The sequence below is a fragment of the Poecilia mexicana genome, unplaced genomic scaffold (assembly GCF_051168715.1).
Source record: "Poecilia mexicana isolate PSO_F unplaced genomic scaffold, ASM5116871v1 scaffold_12, whole genome shotgun sequence".
NCBI classification, from domain to species: Eukaryota; Metazoa; Chordata; class Actinopteri; order Cyprinodontiformes; family Poeciliidae; genus Poecilia; species Poecilia mexicana.
In genome coordinates this window covers 22,021,543-22,036,844 of record NW_028263381.1, presented here as the reverse complement: position 1 = coordinate 22,036,844, position 15,302 = coordinate 22,021,543, and the positions used below count along the sequence as shown (strand labels likewise).

The window sequence follows — 15,302 nt, the reverse complement described above, 5'->3', positions numbered from 1 at the left end:
ATTATCTGTGGAGCCAGTATTTACTTGGAGAAAAAAATTAAGATCCTCCAAAATAGAGATACTAAATGCTTCATTCTGCAGTAGCATAGTATTAAGTCTCCAACGTCCTTTTCTTTCTTTTTCCACATTAAAGTCTATATGTATCTCCACTATACCATGGTCACTTATAATAATTGGTCCTGTTTCACAGCCCATTACTGACTCCACTAGTTTATTAGATATTAAGAAGAAGTCAATTCTAGAATATATCTTATGGCTGTGAGAGTAAAAAGTATATTCTCTCTCACGTGGATTTACCAATCTCCATATATCAACCAGATTCCAGTCTTGGGCTAGCATTTGGATTGCAGCCCTGTCCTTAGGTGAAAGTTTTCCCCTTAGCATACTTTTGTCAATAAATCCATCACCTGGTTGAAATCGCCTCCCATAATAATATGTCCCTCAGTGTTTCCTAATATACTATTAATTTCATGAAAAAAGTCAGGTTCTTCCTGATTTGGTGCATAAATGTTGCAGAGGACAGTCCTAATTCCATTCAGCAGGACTTCAACCCATATGAAGCGCCCTTCCTTATCATTATGTTGTTTAAGCATAACAAAACTTATATTCTTATTAACAAGAATCATTACACCATTTTGCTTACTTGAATATGAGCTGTGGTACACTTCACCCACCAAACCTCTTTTGAACTTAGCAGCTTCTTCATCTCCAGTTATGTGATTCTTGAATGAATGCAATATCAGCGCCTTTGGATTTTAGATAAGTCAAAACTTTTTGTCTTTTAACTGGATGCCCACATCCATTAATATTCCACGATATTATGTTGATATATCCCTTAGGCATCTTTTATTATTATTTGGTATACTTTGGTGGTTTGATCTGCCACTTAACGAGGTATATACACATCAAAATAGTAACTGATACTAACAGCATTCGCAAACTTAAACTGACCTGGTGTAGAAAAAGAAAATAAATACAGCATAGAACTCAGCAAACCAACAAGGAACATGCTGCTGTTCTTAGTCCTTTCCTTAGCCCCTCTATTTAAACTTGGTCCGTGAGACGCGTTGAAAATCATCCTTAGGCAACACAGCCATCCGAGCTCCGATGTGCAACCGACGTAAACTTTACAAAATGCTTTTGATAGATATACACCTTAAACAATAACACCTGTTTTTCACTTAGCTTGCTGCAGGAACCTTTCAGCCTCTGCATTGTCCAGGAATGTTTTCCGTTCTCCCTTCCAGGTGAAGATGAGCGTTGCTGGAACAGCAGCCGGTGTTCACCTCCATTTCCCGGAGGCATTTTTTTACAGTGTTGAAAGCTCTCCGTCTCTCCACTAGCCCCTTCCATAGGTCCTCAAAGAAAGATCATTTGCAGCCTTCCCACTCCATCCCACGCTTTTCTCTGGCCATCTGCAGCACCTTGTCCTGAGCCGATGAGCGCAGAAACCGAACCAGGATGGTTCGAGGTGGTTTATTGGCATCTGGTTTGGGCGCAAGTGAGCGATGGGCCCGCTGTACTTCGAACTCGCTGCCCACGAGGCCGAACCCCTGAGCAATGATCCTTCCCACATAATCACGCAGATTTCCTCTCTCTTCCTTGTCTTCTTTCAGTCCCACCATTCTCACATTGTTCCTCCGACTCCGGTTTTCCAAGTCCTCGACTCGTTCCCAGAGAGTCATCAGTTTCTTGTCACATATCTCCACACATTTTTCCATCTGAGCGCTTACAACTTCCATGTCGGACACTCGCTGTTCAACTTCGCCCAGCCTAATTACAATATTTTCCACGGAGTCTTTAAGCTCCTTAGTTGTTTCTTTAATCGAGACAACATCTACCTCCACAACTTGTAATGTTGTGCTCATTTTCCGTATTTCTTCCATGAGGTTGGGATCCATATGTTTCTCTTCGGCGCAGCTTGGGTTTGTCAGCGGGTTAGCAGGAGTGCTTTCAGGCGTGAGGCTGGTCCTCGCTGCTAGCTTACTTCACGTTGCCGCACCTTTGAAAAAGTTAGCTTTGTTGTTGCTTGACATTCCGTCAGTAAATTCTTAAAATCTGGCCTCTTATGAAGACTATAGGATTTGGCGTGTCGAACGTATTTCTGTCCGGGTGAGCTGAGAGGTGTATATTCAGAATAGATGCAAGAAAGATTGTCGGTTTCCGGAGATCTGCTAGCGCGCTGCCATCTTCCTCGGCGGTCCCACGTGACTCCAACACGGTGTTTATTGATCTGCTGATTATTTGTTTTATGGGGCGGGCTCCACAGGGAACTGTCCTCTCTCCTTCAGGCTCTATCCATCCGACTCCAGCTGTTGCTCTGAGACCCGTCGTCTCCAGAAGTTTCCAGCTGTGGTTGGTTGGATCAGTGAGGTGATGAGACTGAGTCCAGGGCTGCTGTGGACAACTTTGTCACATGGTGTGGGCTGAACCAGCTGCAGCTCAATGTGACAAAGGAACTGGAGGTGGATCTGAGGAGGAGGACCAGGACGCCGGTGACCCCTGTTACCATCCAGGGGTCAGTGTGGACATTATGGAGGACAACTATAAATATCTGGGAGTCCACATTGACACAAACTGGACTGGGTCAAGAACAGCGATGCTGTGAACAGGAAGGGCCAAAGTCTCCTCTACTTTCTGAGGCGGCTGAGGTCCTTCAACATCTGCTGGACTTTGTCAGGATGTTCTGTGAGTCTGTGGTTGCCAGAGCCATCCTGGATGCTGTGGTGCTGGACAGCGGGCTGGAGGTGGAGGACACCAACAGACTGGACCGACTGACCCGGAAGGCCAGCGGCGTGGCTGGAGTGGAGCTGGACTCTCTGACAGTGGAGTCAGAGAGAAGGACCCTGTCCAAGATGGAGGACATGTTGGACAACGAGTCTCATCCACTTCATGACGTGCTGGACGGATCCAGGAGCTTCAGCCAGAGACTCATTTTACCAAAGAACCACAGAGAGACTCAGGAAATCATTTCTGCCTGCAGCCAGTGGACTTTACAACACCAAGTCTGACTTACTGAGATCTAATTTTCTCTGCAGTCATTCATAGATTATCCATCCATCCATTTTCTGTCCACCCTTGTCCCTAGTGGGTCGGGAGGAGCTGCTGCCTCTCCAGCTAACGTTCTGGGTGAGAGGCGGGGTCACCCTGGACGGGTCGCCAGTCTGTCGCAGATTCATAGAATATTTATTGATTAATATATCTGCATGTGCATGGTTGTTATTTATTTATTTTAGTCATATAGAATCCTCTCATTACTCTCAGGTATAAATGTATTTTATAAACGTCTCATTTGGTTACATTTGGATTATTGATTTTTAAAACCTCAGATGGAGAAGCTTGTCAATGAATAAGTAATTTATCATTGAGGATCAATAAAGTATATTCTCATCCATCCATCCATCTTTTCCAGGTTTTATGTTTAAAATCTGCCATAAATTCATGACATAATGAACAAATGTCAAATGTTTGGTTTCTTTTCTCTCTATTTAACAGTAAAATAAAACCTCACAGTAACTGAGATGGATAATAGCTGCTGTTAGCTGGTAGGTTATAAACAGCAGGGCTGGATTTAAACTGAAACATGTTTTTTTATAAGATCATCCAGTTTGAACCAGAAACCACATTCCCTCTAAACACAAAACAGAAAAAGACATTAAAGCAGAAAATGTGAGATAACACCTTATTGTATCTGATTCTCATTAGAAAATACATGATAAAAAGTGAAACCAATTAGAGGCTCCAGAATAATAAGGTTTCTCAGCAGCTTCAGTCACAAACAGGCTTTTACTCCAAAGCCAAAAACTCATTTTAATTAAAGTTTTAGATTAAGACAGTAAATTAAACGCATTATTGCTGAAAATTTATCAGGGATTTGCTGAGTTTTAGAGACAGAAACATTAATGCTCTCATTAAAATCAGATTTCCTTCTATGATTCAAAACAATCTTCTCTGTCATCAGGAAATATAATTTTTTTCAAGGATATAAATGTTCCTTTATTTTTCTTTTATTATGACAGTTGAAATGTTTTAATTTGGTGCTTTGAGGAAGACCGTATCGGAGACCCATCCAACAGCAGGAAGTAGACCACAGTGCAATTGGACATGCACTGAACAGCCACACACTCACACACACATTCTGTCCAACATGGAAACTTCAGGACTCTGATCGAGGTACATTCACTCTCGGGGTCCAGCCACACACTCGCACACACATTCTGTCCAACATGGAAACTTCAGGACTCTGGTTGAGGTACATTCACTCTCAGGGTCCAGCCACACACTCACACACACTTTGTCTGTTATTGACACTTCAGGAGGAACTAATGAAGTTATACCATCAGGGAACAGCCACACACTCACACCAGGTTCTGGAGGTTTTATTCAAACACCAACCCGGTATTAAGCTTTGGCTAATGCTACAGCGCTACACAGTGTTTATCAGTAGCTAGCTGTAAACGCTACAACAATCTGTTATTTAGCACTAGCTAACGCTAGCGCACAATACAGACATAGTACTTATTAGCAACTAATGCCAAAGCGCTACAAAAACATGGGGTTTCGCACAGGAAAACGCTAGAAAATAATATCAACATGGTACATATTAACAACTAATGCCAACGCGCTACACCAATTCAGTATTTATCACTAGCTAGCTCTAAAGCACTACAACAACATGGCATTTACAACTAGCTAATGCTACAGCACAATAACAACGTAGTACTTATTAGCAACTAATGCCAAAGTGCTACACCAACTCAGCATTTATCACTAGCTAACTCCAATGCCCTCCAGAATCTGGTATTTACAGATAGCTACCACTAGCACACAATATCAACATTGTACATATTAGCAACTAATGACAAAGTTCTACACCAACTCAGGATTTATCAGTAGCTAGCTGTAAGCACTACACCAACATGGTATCTAGCACTAGCTAATGCTACAGCACAATATTAACATAGTACTTATTATATTTAGCAGATACCAATGCTAACATGCTGCACAAACATGGTATTTAGCAGTAGCTAACAATAAAATGCTACACTAAGGCATTTATATTAAACTAATGCTAAAGCACTATAATAACATAGTACTTAACAGGAGCTAATGCTAACGCGCTACACCAACCTGGTGTATTTCTTCAAACCTCAATAGCAGCTCATGGAGGAGTTTGATCTGTTCACATTTCATCTGTCTGATGCCATACAGTCATGACACGGTAACATTTTTCACAAATATGTAAAAAATATATTTTAATAAAAGTTACACACTGCAGCTATAAATGCCTGAATTTGTTCAAACTACTAATTCTGCACTGAGAGTCCAGAGTTTATTCTGAGGGAAGAGACAAAGTGTCATCTTTTAATTTTACAAAAAACAATGAACTGCTGGAAACTAATTTGGTGAGACAAACCTGTATTTAAATGACCCAAAGTTGTAGATTATATTTTTCATCTTTCATCTTCATGGGATGGGAATGTTGTATTTTAACTAGGACTTTCTGAAAGGCAGAGTTGATGAAAAAATATTTTTAATGCAAATATTTAAATTTGAACAGGAAAAGAACAGAATGAGCAGCAAATGAACCAAATGCAGAAGAAGAAAAATGTTTTTATTTCTCTAAAACACATGAAGAAAAACTGCAGCAAATAAACAAAAGGAAGATTTAATATTCAAATCTGACGAGTTTAGAAAAATAGGAGCCGACAGAAACAGAAAATGTTCAGAAAGAAAAACTGATCAACATTTCAATGAAATCTGATGAGTGAGAGGAAAAAATAAGAGAAACAACATCTTGATATTCAGTGTGAAGCTTTGACTGGAAACAAATAGGAAAACACGAGGATCATGGAATAATCCTGGAATAATCCCAGCTTCCATCTTTAAAGGACTGGAAAAAGAAAATTTTCCAAGGACTCAATCAAAAAAGTTTCACCAAGAAATAGATTGTAGAGATGAACTATCTGTTCAACAGTGAGAGAGTTTCTCTGACAGGAGGAAAATCTTTAGACTCAAATCAGAAAAGAAACACTGAAGAGGAACCAGAACTGGACCAGACACCAAATCCAGGAATCAGAGGTTCAGTGAATGTGGTGTTGAAGGTGTGGAGGAGGATCAGTGAGTCAGAGGAGACTCTGTAGAAGGACAGAATGCCAGCAGGACAGTCCACATACACTGATACTCTGTTAGAGACGGAGGAGGAGAGACGAGTTTCTATGTTATTGTGCCTGACAGAGTAACCATGAACATCAGAGCAGATCAGACTCCAGGAATGATCATTCAATCCAAACCAACAGTCTGTACTGTTTCCTTTCCTCCTGATTCTTCTGTAACTCACTGATATATCAACTCTTCCTCTCCACTCAACCTCCCAGTAACAGCGACCAGTCAGACCAGTTCTACACAGCAGCTGATTCCAGTAATCAAATCTGTCTGGATGATCAGGATATGACTGAAGCTCCTTCACTAACGTCACCTTCCTGTTGTCTTCAGACAGTTTGAGGTTTCTGTTCACTGTGTTTGTGTCGATGGTGAGTTGACAGGAATCTGATGGAGAGAACAAACACAATCCAGCTGCAGTTATTGATCATTTATTGATCTTTGATGATGATCCTGAATGAGTGATGTGACAGGTTGAAGATGGTTGAATGTGAGCTGCTTTGTTGTCATGAATCAGATGAAAAACACACTTACACTTCCTCAGACCTGGTGTCAAGAATCGGCCTCCAGCAGGCTCCACCCTGAAAGGAGGAGGGGGGTCAGACCATCAGTCTCTTTCAGCAGCAAACATGGACATTACATGTCTCTCAGACACACATTGTCCTCCACTGAGACAGGAACAGTCCAACATCTGGATTGCAAACTGCAGTGGATGTAGGAAGGACAGTTGGTGCTGCTGCAGCACAACTCATTTCTCCAAACACAGGAAAAGCTCCAACAGAGAGGAGAAAGGAAATCCCTCAGTAACAACCTGAAGAAACTCACTGAAGCCTAAAAGGACATCAGGAAACTAAGGAAACATTTCTGGAAGCTCAACCTGATTTAATGATCAGCATTAAAATCCAATCAATCTAAACTCTGATCAACACCTGGATACCTGCTCCATCCACACTCCCACACACAGATGAAGGAATGAAACACTAAACAACCTGCTGCTGAAAACCTGCTGTGGCCTCACTGGAATATCCAGAAATACAAACATTAAAAAGGAGAAGCTGCATCACATTCAACAAAGAGTTCAACAAGAACCAAACATTTGATCTCTGAGCTCAGACTCACAAACCAGGGAGAGGCTTCCATCATCACACACCTCTGACAAACACCTCCAACCTTTCAGCACTTCCTCTACCAACCAGCACCACCAGGTGGCGCTATACACACTTGTGAGTTTAGTTCAAAATCTTTATTTCTCTCTCTGAACTTTTAAACATCCATCTGACCAACATGGAGTTACTTTTCTTCTCATCTTTGCTCCTTGGGGCTGATTGGTCTGGAGCTCCATCAAATATTGTTTTAAAGTCCTTTCTGTCATCAGTAGATCATCATGGAAATCTAACTGAACTTCACTTTGATTCATTTAGTCAGAGTCCCTATTAAACTCTATTAAATCCATCCCACTCTTTCATTTTCCTTGTGAGCCGTTCTTAGTCAGGAGAATATTCCAGAAAACTGGGTAATGATCTCTGCCTCCAGATGAGGCGTCTAAATATTTAATGATCAAACTAAATATTTCTCTTCAAACTAAATGTTTCCCATCAGACTAAAGACGTTTCTCCTCTTCCTCCTCTATCAGACCTTCTCTGCTCCTGCAGCAGGTTCCTCCATACCTGAGAGCTTCCAGTCTCCAGTCTGGATCCTTCAGTCCAGCCGACAGCAGCTTCACTCCTGAGTCTCCTGGATGATTGTAGCTCAGGTCCAACTCTTTCAGATGGGAGGGGTTAAAGGTCAGAGCTGAGGCCAAAGAAGCACAGCCTTCCTCTGAGACCAAACAGCCTGATAAGCTGCAGACACACAATTCATCACATGATGAGATGATGAGAACATTGAGGTAGAGCCCAAGGTCTGTAATAATTCTTCTTTTTGCTCCTAAGATGCAGCAATTTGTCAAGAGCCCAGAGTTACCTGAGAGTCTCCAGGTTGCAGTTTGGACTCTTCAGTCCAGCAGAGAGAAGCTTCACTCCTGAATCCTGCAGGTTGTTGTTACTCAGGTCCAGTTCTCTGAGACTGGAGGACTGGGAGCTGAGAACTGAGGACAGAGCTTCACAGCTTCTCTCTGAGAGGTTACAGCCACTCAGTCTGAGGAGACAATGAGGAAAATATTAAATAATTCTTCAAAATTTATGCTTTTTGTTTCAGACAACAATGTTCTTTTTTCACAGATTGAAGTAAAATGTCATATTTTTCACATCTTTATGATACAAGTATAGAGAACGGGTTTATTTTTTAGTTGGCCTCCAGACTTACAAGACTGAGATACAGCAGTCAGTAAGGAGGCTGGAAAGATGAACATTAATTTCCATAATGAACAGCATTAATCCAGTTCAGTTTCAAAAATAATTTCTGCTCTTTGAACATGTAGCTTTAAGAATAGTCACCTATGGGAGCCGGTCTCTCTTTTACTCATCATCTGCTAGCGGCTAAGATTGTGGAGATAATGAACCAGTAAATAAACTGATGAAGCATGACTCAAAATTTACCTCATCACTAACAAATTTCTTTAACAAATACCTGCAGTAACAATGTGTGTCCTTACAGAGCTTTGTTGGAGGCTTTAACCACTGGCAGCAACCTCAGAAGAGCCTCCTCTGAAGCAGAGTATTTCTTCAGGTCAAACACATCCAGATCTTTTCCTGATGACACTAAGATGAAGACCAGAGCTGACCACTGAGCAGGAGACAGTTTATCTGTGGAGAGACTTCCTGAACTCAGAGACTGTTGGATCTCCTCCACTAGAGAACGATCATTCAGTTCATTCAGACAGTGGAACAGATTGATGCTTTTCTCTGCAGACACATTCTCACTGATCTTCTCCTTGATGTACTGAACTGTTTCCTGATTGGTCTGTGAGCTACTTCCTGTCTGTGTCAGCAGACCTTGTAGGAGTCTCTGATTGGTCTGCAGTGAAAGTCCCAGGAGGAAACGAAGGAACATGTCCAGGTGTCCATTTGGACTCTGTAAGGCCTGGTCAACAGCTCTCTGATGGAGAGACTTTGGTTTAAGTTTATGAAATAATGAAAACTTTTTATATATTTGTGTTTCTTCCATCAGGTTGACTCCAGAGTTGATGAAGGTCCGATGAACATGAAGAGCAGCCAGAAACTCCTGAACACTCAGATGGACGAAGCAGAACACCTTGTCCTGGTACAGCCCTCTCTCCTCTCTAAAGATCTGTGTGAACACTCCTGAGTACACTGAGGCTGCTCTGATATCGATGCCACACTCTGTCAGGTCTGATCCATAGAAGATCAGGTTTCCTTTCTGTAGCTGATCAAAAGCCAGTTTTCCCAGAGACTTGATCATCTTCCTGCTCTCTGGACTCCAGTGTGGATCTGTTTCAGCTCCTTTGTCATACTTGACCTTCTTCACTTTGGTCTGAACCACCAGGAAGTGGATGTACATCTCAGTCAGGGTTCTGGGCAGCTCTCCTCCCTCTCTGGTCTCCAACACATCCTCCAGAACTGTAGCAGTGATCCAGCAGAAGACTGGGATGTGGCACATGATGTGGAGGCTTCGTGACGTCTTCATGTGGGAGATGATCCTGCTGGCCTGCTGCTCATCTCTGAATCTCTTCCTGAAGTACTCCTCCTTCTGGGGGTCATTGAACCCTCTGACCTCTGTCACCATGCCAACACACTGAGGAGGGATCTGATTGGCTGCTGCAGGTCGTGTGGTTATCCAGAGAAGAGCAGAGGGAAGCAGTTTCCCCCTGATGAGGTTTGTCAGCAGAACATCCACTGAGCTGGACTCTGTAGCATCAGTCAGGATCTCCTTGTTGTGGAAGTCCAGAGGAAGTCGACTCTCATCCAAGCCATCAAAGATGAACAAAACCTGGAAGTGTTCAAAGCTGCAGATTCCTTTGGTTTCAGTAAAGAAGTGATGAACAAGTTCCACCAAGCTGAACTTTTTCTCTCTCAGCACATTCAGCTCTCTGAAGGTGAATGGAAATATGAAGTGGATGTTCTGGTGGGCTTTGTCTTCAGCCCAGTCCAGAGTGAACTTCTGTGTTAAGACTGTTTTCCCAATGCCAGCCACTCCCTTTGTCATCACTGTTCTGATTGGTTGATCTCTTCCAGGTGGGACTTTAAAGATGTCTTCTTGTCTGATTGTTGTTTCTGGTCTGTGTGGTTTCCTGGATGCTGTTTCAATCTGTCTGACCTCATGTTCATCATTGACCTCTCCAGTCCCTCCCTCTGTGATGTAGAGCTCTGTGTAGATCTGGTTCAGAAGGGTTGGACTTCCTGCTTTAGCAATCCCCTCAAACACAGACTGGAACTTCTTCTTCAGACCTGATTTAAGTTGATCTTGACAAACTGCAGCAAGATGTTCTAAATTTACACAAAAAAGTAAAGTCAGAGATTAAACAAAAATACCTTCTGAAGATGATTTAAATAAATGTGATTCCATTTCTTCAGACATCAGTAAATATGTCATTTATCCATCAGGTCAAATCTTTGTAGAAATCCTCTTACTGCTCTGCAGACGGTCAGCCAGCTCCTCCTGCTTCATCCTCCTCAGGAAGTTCAGTGTGATCTTCATCACTGCCTCTCTGCTGCTCCTCCTCTGCTCTTCATCAACACCTCTCAGCACCTCATCATCCTCTCTCTGAGTCTCTAAGCATTCTGGGTAATCTGGGCTCAGAACCTTCTGGATCTTCTTCAGCTCGTTCTTCACAAAAGTGACAATGTTTTCCTCCAGCAGCTGGAACAGAATAATAGATGAAGGAAACATCAGACTGAAATCATGGAGCCAAACACCAGATGGATGTTGGACAGACTGACAGTCCTCTGGTCTACAAAGTGCAGCATGGAGACGACTGTGAACAGAACCATGGAAAAGTAGTTGTTGTTCATGTACAGACCATAAATATGGAGTCCAGCTGTGTTTGATGCTGCTGGGCAGACGGACCACTGGGAACCTCTGAGCTCTGCTGGTCCACTCTGTGGAGGAACCAGGAACAATCAGGAAGGCAGGAAATATTCATCCAGCAATATTTACTACTAAAATAACTAAGAGTGTCACATTAAAGCAGAAAACAGAGCATCACATGAACACAATACAAAGAAGTTAGAAAGAGGAAGATGAACTACAAGGATGAAGACCAGTAACACCAGAATCACCAGTAGACATTTTAAAAAGTTGGTGCTGAACTTGGACTTCAAACTGTCCACACTGTCAGCAGATCTGATGACTGGATCTGAGGTGATGTGGACATGGAGCAGCTCTGAGATATGTGGGTGTGTCCATGTGGGATCCTCTCCTGGATGTTCTAAAGCAGGGGTGGGCAATCCTGGTCCTCGAGGGGCTGTGTCCTGCAACTCTTCGATGTCTCCTTGGCCCAACACACCTGGATCCAATAGCTGAATCACCTCCTCAGTGCAGTCAAGTTCTCCAGAGTCCTGCTAATGACTTCATTATTTGTCTGAGGTGTGTTGAAGTAGAGATACATCTAAAAGTTGCAGGAGACCGGCCCTCGAGGCCTGGAGTTGCCCACCCCTGTTCTAGAGGATTTAAAATGGATCCTGTAGATCCTGGAAGCCAGTGAGCTCACATTATATCTGTCCACACAGAGACAATCAGAAGGTAAAAGTCCATGAAGTGATATCTGGATGTGAGCAGTGAACCAGATGATCCAAGTAAAGATTTAAGGTTCCTGCTGATCCACTAAGAACCAGCAGAACCTCTGATGGTCCACATCAGCTCAGTCTGGTTGAGTTCCAGCAGATCTTACCAACCACATCATGAAGCTTTCCTTCCTGCTGAACTGATCTCACAATGCACACAGGAACCAAGTCCTGATAGACCAGACTGGTTTACCAGGTATTTCCCAGTGGCTGGTGGAAATGTGTCCCACTGTTAGTCTGACATGGAGCCAGGAAGCAGCAGAACATCATCATCATCCCCAGAGATGAAGATATGAAGGTGTTTTCATTAGAACAGAGCAGCTGGTTTAGATAATGGATCAAAACTCTGTAAATATAACTGGGAACATCTGAAACTTACTGGTTCAGTTTACAGCAGGTAGAAACAGCTCACCTCTCTGATGGTGGAGATCCAGGAGATTTAAAGTTAATGGGAAGACCCATTGACCTGTTGCTCTTAAAGGACACACAGCTGGGTTCTGGTTCTGGTCCTGGTTCTGGTCTGAGTCTCTGATGGATCCTGACAGAAACATGATGATTAAAACTGAATCTGTTCAGTCTGGATGAAGCAGCAAAGAGGAGCAGCAGCAGCTTCATCACCACGTCTGTTTTGGCCTGATATAGTGAACGCTGTGTGAAAAGGGCTGTGGACAGTTAGAGATGGTGACCTCACCTCTGACCTTTGCTCTGGCTCTCATCTTCCCCACACAGAGTGGTTTTAGAGGGAGGGACTCCCTCCTCTCTGTCCTCACACTGATCCATGCTGCTGAATTCACATCAGCTCACACACACTTTCTAGCTTCACCTGCAGAGGAAACACACATCATTCATCTGCACATCAACTCTGATCATCCTTTACATCATTAGTGCTGGAAAAAGATCAGCTGCTCCTCCTCTGATTGGCTCTTCTTCTCTGCTTCATATCAGTGTCAGGTGAATGCAGTCAGACAGCAGAGAGGCAGAGGAAGCTGCATCAGCTGCTGCACTTCTACTATCAGTCCACTAGATGGAGACATGGAGCAACATTTACATTCACTGGTTCAACCTGCACTTTTACTATCAGTCCACTAGATGGAGACATGGAGCAACATTTACATTCACTGATTCAACCTGAACATCAGGAACTATTTTTGCTCACAGTCATTAAACTACAAGTGGATTATCTGTTCCGTTTAGATGAACTATTTAATAATCTGACTGAATCAAACATATTTTAACAATGTTTCATTTTGAAATTAAGCAGCAGGAAAATGTTTCTGAATTTAGTAATGGAGATCAGAGTTTGATTCTAGAAAATAGAAAATAATTAAATCAGAGAAGAAAATCCAGAAACATTATGTGTTCATCATGTTAGATTCCAGTTCATCAATATTCTAATAATCCTTTAGAATAACCTTCAAGCATCAGAGAGATTAAATTTTGAGCTGAAATCAGAAGTGAATTTGTTCACCAACCATCAGATAGAAACAAGTTCCTGGAGACAAAGTTCACATAGGAAATAAATCAAACTTACAGTTTGTGCAAACGATCCAAATAGTTGAAGAAGAACATCTGAACAACAAACTGAAACCCAACAGAACCACAGTAGAACCAGACTGGTGCCACACCTGAACAGTTGAGGTTAAACTGAAAGTATCATGAGGAGAAATGAGCCAAAACTCAGAGTTTCATGTTGGGTCTTGTTGAGGAATCTGGTCTGACTGAGTCAGAAAAACATTTTATCTCCTGACATGTGAAGACATGAACCATGATCACGACTCCCAGTTTGAACACAAACTCTCTGCTGCTGTTATTCTGCTGATCCAGGTTCTGATCAGCTACAATGGAACCAGAACCGGTTTTAATGTGGAAGCAACTGGACTCTTCATTGATGGGCTTTAGTCTTTATCTGGTGGTGAAACTATAAAATACATGATGTCTGTTTATTAAAATTGGATGAAGTGTTTTGTTCTTAATGATCCAGGAATGTTAGTGAAGGTAAAATGAGATCAGAACCAGAACCAGTTCTAAGGTTTCATTAATCAGGACATGAATAAAATATAATTTGTTCCTCAGCAGATCTTAAAATGAGCTCAGATTACATTGAAAAACTAAGTTCATTCTTTCTGCTTCCAGGTCAAAGGTCAGCAGCTTGAAGAAGCTGATTGTCAGCTGGAAACCTGAACCTTCACTATTTGGACCCTTTAACACTAAATAATTTAGTTTAAACTGATTGATTTCTGGTTTCTTTGTCATCAAAAATAATATAAAACCATAAAAGAATCTACTTCAAATACAAAATAAAAAAATATGAAAAATCAAACAAAGCCACAAACTAAACATTAGTCTTTGTTTCCTGCTACAGAAACTGGAGAAACTCTAAATCGAAACTGAAAATAATCAGAAACTCAAACAAACTAAACTGTAGTTCTTAACATCACCACATTACTGCAGCTGAAACCACACGTTGTTATAATATAGATTATTAATATAGCTCCTATATAATCATTGATCATCATGTCAGTGAGGTGAGCAGAGTGAGGACAGTCTCTGGTTAAACCAGGATCAGCTGAGCAGGTTCTGCTGATCCAGGTTCAAACCCTGATTTCATTTCAATCATCAACCTGAATCTAAAGTCAGATCAGCAGCAGAAGGTGGCAGCTTGTTCCAGACTCATTATTTACACATGCAGCTGTTTTCCAGCTGTTCTCCACAGCTGGAGGGAGGGAGGGGGGATGTTTGGAGGAGAGAACCTGAACATTCAGCCTCCAGGTTTTACAGCTGGATTCTGACCTCAGCAGCTGGAACAACGACACAGATGAAACCAGAGACTCCTGGAAAATGGATGTTTGGATCTGATCAGGTCTGCAGATTCACTGACTGGGATTTATTCAGAAAATGTCTCAGAGCTGAGAAGAGCTGAGCTTCTTCAGACTGAATGCTGGGAAATCTTCACTCCTCCCATTCAGGGATGTTCAGGTTCTGAACTTTAAAAACTAGAATCAGTTGGAAACATCAGGAATTTGGTCCATTAAAGTGTTAATAATAAAATCAAACCTTCTGCTGTTAGTTGAGTAAAGTCTGTTTCCACTAAGAACTGTGAGCGTTTCCTCCAGTCTGTGTTCGGCTTTGCCCTAATAAAAAATAAATAAACTTTAGTATATTAAATTTTAGCATACTTTGATTCATGTACTTAAACTGTACTATTTTGGAATAACTTTTTTGTGCTTAGTATATTTTAGTGGTATTTAAATAGTATTCATTTACAGCTTTAATATACTTAGTATACTTTAAGTATACTTTATGTGGTATTCAAGAGAAATATTCCATATTTTGAGAGTACTAATTCTGTTATAGAATTATGTAAAGAAAATATACTTTAAATATAATTTACATTTATTTTAAATGTACTACTAATATATTAGTTATGTATTTAAATTACACTTAATTTTTACTTTTGAT

General features: G+C 41.6%; 2 long non-coding RNA genes across 2 annotated transcripts; both read right to left on the bottom strand.

Annotated features, from left to right (window-relative positions):
* Positions 1-5,593: 5,593 nt before the first annotated feature.
* LOC148156078 (uncharacterized) lies at positions 5,594-8,000 on the bottom strand. The gene is made up of 2 exons (XR_015764761.1): positions 6,697-8,000; positions 5,594-6,549 (listed from the first exon to the last, which is right to left on the bottom strand). It is a non-coding gene; the product is annotated as an uncharacterized LOC148156078 (long non-coding RNA).
* A 4,144-nt stretch (positions 8,001-12,144) lies between these two features.
* On the bottom strand, positions 12,145-13,487 carry LOC148156077 (uncharacterized). The gene is made up of 3 exons (XR_015764757.1): positions 13,375-13,487; positions 12,535-12,666; positions 12,145-12,381 (listed from the first exon to the last, which is right to left on the bottom strand). It is a non-coding gene; the product is annotated as an uncharacterized LOC148156077 (long non-coding RNA).
* Between the last annotated feature and the right edge of the window lie 1,815 nt (positions 13,488-15,302).